Source organism: Priapulus caudatus, unplaced genomic scaffold (genome assembly GCF_000485595.1).
Source record: "Priapulus caudatus unplaced genomic scaffold, Priapulus_caudatus-5.0.1 Scaffold191, whole genome shotgun sequence".
Classification (NCBI taxonomy): Eukaryota; Metazoa; Priapulida; class Priapulimorpha; order Priapulimorphida; family Priapulidae; genus Priapulus; species Priapulus caudatus.
This window is the reverse complement of record NW_014577252.1, coordinates 56,295-63,794: the sequence shown is the minus strand read 5'-3', so window position 1 is coordinate 63,794 and position 7,500 is coordinate 56,295. Positions and strand designations below refer to the sequence as shown.

The 7,500-nt window shown below is 43.7% G+C and overlaps 1 pseudogene; it reads right to left on the bottom strand.

Annotated features, from left to right (window-relative positions):
• The window catches only part of LOC106807033, an 11,134-nt pseudogene extending 7,735 nt beyond the window's left edge, over nucleotides 1-3,399 (bottom strand).
• Nucleotides 3,400-7,500: the final 4,101 nt, after the last annotated feature.

Here is a 7,500-nt window from a genome sequence, read left to right as displayed (position 1 = left end):
TCAATTGAAGCTTAAATCTGGAACGATTGTTGGAAGATTACGAGGTTGAAATTTGAGAGGAGTACATATTAGTTCGGCTTAACCAAAACCGTGCACTGAACACAAATTTAGATTCGGTTGCTATGGCAACAATAGCTACAAAAATGTATCCGCCCTAGATTACAGACTAGTCTAGCGCTGTACTGCAACCGCGCTGAATTTTGTACCGAGAAATCGATTGGGCTTCACAAGCAAATAATATTATGTAACAACGCGATTCAAGGACGCACCGCCCTTGGCATAGATATCTGTCTATTTGATCGACTTTGTCTCTCCCTTTTTTTATACAGTACCTTGGACTTTGAAGACTAATCTTTATGAAGTTACGAGGTTACAGAACAGTCACTGGGAGTTTAAACATGTGTGAAATGAAACTATGTGAACTGATACGCCAATAGTAATATCTAATAGCATTATGACATATAGGCCTAATCGCGTACTCTTAATTCACAATTGATGTGTAAAATATTACGAGCACGCACTTTAGAAAGTTATATTCATGAGAAATCCACACAACCAGCAGCAAGAAAAATACGGTCCAGCAAGCAATCAATCCGTCCTATATATATCATATATCAGTCTCCCGCTGAACAATTTATTAAAGGAATTTGCTTCGCCGTTCTCACTATATATCAAAAATACTTGCGACGTGAACGGCTACACGAAAAAATTGTTTGATGCTTACCTGAACTGAATAGGTTACCGTAGATGTCGCTTTGCGCTGCGTAGCACCCGGACTCGTCTGTGAACGCAAATATAAAATGCACCTCTCACACTCTCATGCACCGCACATTCTCACTCACTCGTTTCCTATATGAGGACGTACTTGCAGGTGCGGCATATAGCTCCACCTATGTGTGGAATTATGCGGAATGACAAGCCCAGTTGTGCAATGGCTTTGTTCAACAGGCGTGGAGCTGCAATACCTAACACCGCATGTGATGTAACATGCGGCGCACCTTGCGTCATATAGCTTCGAGCCCACGCGCGCTTCTTTGTCTTGCGCCGTATATATATATAATTTATATATATAATATATATATATATATATATATATATATATATATATATATATATATATATATATATATATATATATATACATATATATATAGTGTGTGTGTGTGTTTGTTTGTTTGTTTGTTTGTTTGTTTGTTTGTTTGTGTGTGTGTGTGTGTGTGTGTGTGTGTGTGTGTGTGTGTGTGTGTGTGTGTGTGTGTGTGTGGTGTATGTGTATGCGTGCGTACTACGTGCGCAGGTATATGTGCGTACCCGGTATATGGGCATCATGATATTTTGCGCGCGTAAAGAGCGCTTTTTACAACTAAGCTCCCTCGAACCAGTTGTGGTAAAACAAAACAAGTGGCTAGAGTAGCTGTGTATATACACGTATCGGTGTATGGTAACATAAAAAAATCTCTTTAGGTATTTGAGCGAATACTATCTGCATTTAGGTGAATTTAGAAGGAAATTGCAGAGGGCAGGATGCTTTACCTATAAACTATAAACTATAAATACACGCTAGTGATTACAGTAAAGCGTTTTCTATTCCCTGAAGCAGATGTTGTCCTAATTCACGGAATATAACAAGGAGCAACACGATACCCGGCCAAACACGGTCAGTCATCCTACAAGGTGTATATATATATATTAGTGTGAAATGTATCGCGCTTATTGCAGTAATATACGATATTCAGGATCATTGAAATAACTATTCAGCAGCCACATCAATTCACCAGCACAATCAATATTCAAGAGGCTACATGTGGGGGTCGATTTATTTGTGATTAGCACAACGGATACGATTTGCAAGCATAGGAGGCACGTATAGTAATAGCCTACCGCAAAATTTCACCAATGTTGCGTAATTTCGTCTCTGGAAAAACCGGTTCTCGTTTTTCGTGTGTGGTAATATTCGGCATTATAGTGCCCTATATGGTGTGAAATATCATATAAGGAGTGAATAATAATAGACATCCGACAGATGATCTATTATTATTCACTCCTGATAATAATATGATGAAATGTGATATATTATTGCATGAGTGTATGCAGTATGTGATTATTAAAACAAATAATGCGATACGACCGTGTAAGACTGTCGCGGTATGGCTTAACTTGTTTCCTGTGTACACACACACCTATGGACGACCACTTAGCCCCCACTCGCCCACGCTGATGGAAGGCACGCGCTTGCACGCGTGCTCAGACAGCACACGCATGCAGCGATGCACGCGCGCTTGCACGCGTGCGCAGACAGCGCACATGCAGCGGTGCGCGCTCTTACATACCGTTAATCGATATAACAAACACACGCACGACAGTGACGACACCGCGACAGAAAAACCGCCATCGCTCCATTTCTTCATGATGACACAACAACGTATTTAATATGACGCGGTATGTGTCCACAAATTGAAGAATTTGCCTCGTTTCATTATCGGCCATAGTTATTGATCTAGCGAAAAGTAAACAGCGTGTCTGCACGCCGTGGCTACGCAGCGGCGTACAGTAGCATAATTTACTTATAGGGTTTATATATAGCTGTTCAGCGGCTGAATCACTACAATGGTTCTCAGAACACATATATACGTACAAAGGTTCATACGAGTTAAAGTGTTAGCGCGCGGTATGCGCGTGGTAACCCGGCCGTTGACCTATACCAGCGGATGAACGGAAACAATAGGCGGAATCGCGCGTTCGTTTTGCTGACATCATGGCGGCCCTATACAGCTCTACTACGTGCAGGTTATAGCGACAGAGCTGAGAAAACATGTCCGTGTCGGCCTGCAGTGACGGGGTGCGGCCCTATTGTGAGAAAACATCGATTAAATTTAAGAAACGACAGTTGAGAGCTGTCGTCAGACCTATAGATAAAATAACTGTCAGTACGTTGCCACAGTTCCCGTAGCGCTCTCGTGAATATGACATATATCGTTATGACACAAGTACACAAATTTCTCGTCTCTCGCTCCCTTTCTCTCCCTCGATCTCTTTTTTATCCTTTTCTCTCCCTCGACCATTCCCTCTTTCTCCATCTTTCCATCGCTTGCTACCTCTCATCTCTCTCTCTCTCTCTCTCTCTCTCTCTCTCTCTCTCTCTCTCTCTTTCTTTCTCTCTCTCTCTCTCTCTCTTTCTCTCTTCCACGTTTCCCTCTATCACTTTCTCCGCACACATTCGCGACCGCTCATGCACGTTCATCCTGCTCCAACCATATCCGGGCATGCTTACCGACAATACGCTTGTGTACAGTCCGCGTTGGCCGATCTTCTGCCAGAAGGATGCCGCACCTCGCACACGTCTCGTTTCTCACCGCAAAGGATCTCCACAGTCTGCCGGTAAAACGCCGTGTAGGCTAGCTATACGTCATCGACGCCGCTGCGTGGGCAGGAAGCCCTCCAGTCTACAGCATCTTCTGCGCAGCCGCACGCGGCCGGCATCACTAGTCGCTGTAGGAACGCAAGCTCCTCCTGGCGATGGAACCTCACGGGGACGTTTTAACGAATTCCTCACGTGTTACTAATGCCAATGTATAATTACCAATAGATATTAGGCCCTACAATTACATGTTACCAATAAATTATTTCTACCGACTCACGTGCGTAAGCTATTTCGATGGAAGAGCAGCCTTGAAAATTCATACGAGAGGCCGTGATATACACTTACAAATGAATCGAGGCCTTCGACATTATTGAAATTTTTGCTGCCACTACAGTTTACAGTGATTGCAAAGTTAATTATTATTAACACTGAAATCACAATGATATTATGATCGAATGGACATAATATAACATCATTTTGCACAGAAAGACACACACAACACGCACGTACACACAAACTATGTCTAATTAGGAGCACCGGTTGCCATAGAAACACAAATGTGTTTGCATGCGTGCGCGCGCGCGTTTGTGTGCGGTATGTGATATCAGGAGTAGATAAAGGGACCTTTATCTACTCCTGGTGATATATTACGTCGTTGTTATGCCAGCACCGCAGCTAGCTAAACAGATTGCGTTTGATAATAAGCATGAAGCCCATGAGTGCGTCTCTAAGGACGAAAATAGACATTAATATAAATGCAGATTGATTTTTCTATATATCTATTGTATAGTTAGCCTTTCTTGTTTCGTGTGTCTCGCTCTTATATTATATACACCTGTATGCACACTCATAGAATAGCGAATATCTTATCTAGTTGCCTAAATGTGACCCCTTTCTTTTGCCTCTACTATAGAACAAGAGGTTACATGAAAATGGACTGACCCGACATTCGCTGCAATTCCCGAAAAAATGTGTATCAATACGTGTATAAAACGTGTATATTCTGCTTGGATCGATGGCCCCACCACCGCTTTCCTCTACTGTAAGATAAATGATAATCACGCCAATATTACATTCTACATTGGAGGCATGCACTACAAAACCAGCATGTGCTACATATAGTTAATTTATGTACTTTCAACTCAAGAATACAGTATATCTAATGTATGAATAGCTTTAATAACGTAAAGCAGCTTAGAAGGACGATAAGTGTGCTTCATAGTAGCAATTTAAAAGCACATCATCCATATATACTTAGAGCTAAAGGTAACTTATTCGATCCTACAGTATTGTCGGTTTTGTTCCATAAAAACAGCAACAGAATAACGCATTCCCGTTTTCGTGCAGACATAACCACCGATAGTTTTACACGTTACATCGGGCAATTATAGTCGTGCCGCGCGTACCAACAGGCGATATATTCCTGCGATAAACAGCGCTCCCTACGTACATAACGCCACACAGACCGGCACTATATTTGTTCTTCCGAAAAACAACGGACACCCGACACTCGCGCTGGGTTCCCGCCAATTTCGGCACAAAAGATCGACGCCGGCAGCTGAGTGTTGCGGAATGACCCCCCCCCCCCCCCCGTGTACCGTTTACCGCTTCAACACTGATTAATATTTCATCGGCCGCGTGACAACAATGCTCGCCGGTTCCGGCAGTGTCGCAGCATGGCTGGCACGCACACGGTGATCGAGGCGGGGGACAGATGGCCGAGCTCGGCGTGTTTGTAATTCCGGTTTTACCGTTAGAATCATTCTTGTCGCAAGAAAGGCGGTCATTATGTGAGCGCGCGCTTCGTCACGCGTTCGTTGAGTCCGTCTGCCATCGCTAGCAGCTGTGTTTTTCAATGCGCGAGCAAAATTTTCGTTGTTTACGTAGCCGAACGCGTGGGAACACGCTCTGCACGGCCGCCAGAGGGTTCATTATCCTAGGATTGCTTCTACCGACCAGCAGCTAATTCGCTGTTCCATAATTCGTACGTGCGTCGTTGAAATTTACTTCATGTGAAAACCTGCATCTGCATCGATGGGTATTATGAATCAGCATTGTTAAGGAAAGCCGTTAGAAATATAGAACTCGCCCTGCCTCTCCCCTTCAATTATTTCAATTAGTATATAAACAAATATAATGAAAAACACAATATTCGGTATAAGAAGAAATTTACAGAAATTCCTTGCGTCTACTGGTTCGAATTTTCAGTGAGAAAATGCCGGAGGCGAGTTAAGAACGGTATTGTAAAGAAACCATATGTGACTAATAGTAACGGTGTGGGTCGAGCGCGTGGACCAGACCGGCTGTTGTGGGTGGGGCTTGTGTATTGTGATCGCCTTCACCCGTTAGGGTAAGCTGGTGCACGGTTACGTCGCGCCATTACGCAGTAGCATGCAAGCTCATGTGTTTGCTCGCTACAATGGGGTATAACTCTACATACCGAACTACATGCCGAAAGTCCACGTAACGCATTGTCAATGTGTTTTCCAAAACCATATTAAAAAATACCTTTATTCGTATAAGTCTACATAACAATACCATGAATATATCTCTATTATGTACTATATCGCTATACTATATCTATACTATAATGCAGGATGACCCCCAGTTTTTTTTCCAGGACACTTAAATAGGACCAGAGCCATGCCGCGGACCAGCGGGGTTTTCGGACCACTACAGGTGGTTCCACTGTGTAGAGTGTAGACACCTCACACTTATTAGCTATGTGCACCTCGCTATGCAGGCTCCGCATACGAGAAAACAGTATAGCCGTACCTGTATAACACGACATGGTGCGACGACTGGGTAAGGTACATTCGAATTAGAGTGTACGGTAAATTTGAAATATATTTAAAGTGAATTTTTTACCATCGCTAAACTGTCTGGACTATCAGAGGTGCCGATCGATTGGTGACAGGGACAGTCGATTGCCGGAAATTAGGTGGTTAAATAGTAATATGTTTTATCTCACAATAGAAAAATGCAATAATTATGTTATTTGGTATTCTGCACAGAACAGTGCCCGATCGAATGTTTCATCTAGCCACATTTAAGACACCTTGACGTCAGAGATATTATAGGTGTAATAATCCACGCGATGTGTGCTGGGCGCTCTTAACTTGTTAGGGCTGTTTCATTAGCGCTTTAATATGTTGGCCCAAATGGCCATTCTAGTCTTCACAAAAGGATGGGAACGCGCGATTATCTCTAACTCTGGGGGTTTGTCTCTGATAGCCCGGGATACGATAGCTGGGGATACGATATAGCCATCTGAGCCCGGCCATCATACCTAAGCGCATGAAACAGCGCCTGCAACCTGTATAGTTATAATTAATGGAATATGTGCTGCCATCTATATATGCTGAGCGGATTGATTTGTGCACATATGTATTACTATAAGGTATCCATACAACTACTACTACCGACAGACACAGAGAGTTCTGACCGCTATTATCCGGTCATTCAGTCGGATATTTGCAGGACGCCTCTACCTGGTAGTTTGCTATTTATAGCGACCACTCGCGTGTGTGGACAGGCGCGGTTACGGTCCGAGCACAGAGGTACTACTTACGAGTACTTACAGTAATCGCTCGATCGCCGGGCCGGGTGGCGTCATCGTGACGTAATCGCACGGGTCACGGATTTATCTCTATAATCACATTTGCGGTAAGTAGCCGGGAGCCGGCCGTCGCGAGCTATATATGGACTGCTTGCAGACACCTGTAGCGAAATCAGATCGCAGGCGCGCGCCAAGAACCGGCTAACTTCGCCGAGGTCGCGCGAGTAAGCAGCAGGGGACTTCCTCGAGCTCACGAAAGTCACGCCCAGCGAATAATATAAGCTAATCGCGAAGAATGGGTCAAAGCTTGTTCTACTCTTTGCGACCGCTCGAGCGCATGGCGTCGCGCGGTGCGGACAATAAGCAGCGGTATGTTAGAGCGGACTACTGGTCAGACACACTGTCTATGCTAGTCGTTACTAGCCATCAACCATACACTGTCTCGGTGACAACCTACAATTATGCCCGAGTACTTTGTCAAAAACGTAATGCGAATGGACTGTGTAATAATTATTATGTAATGAGTCTATATATTACCGCTCTTATATATATATATATATATATATATATATATATATAT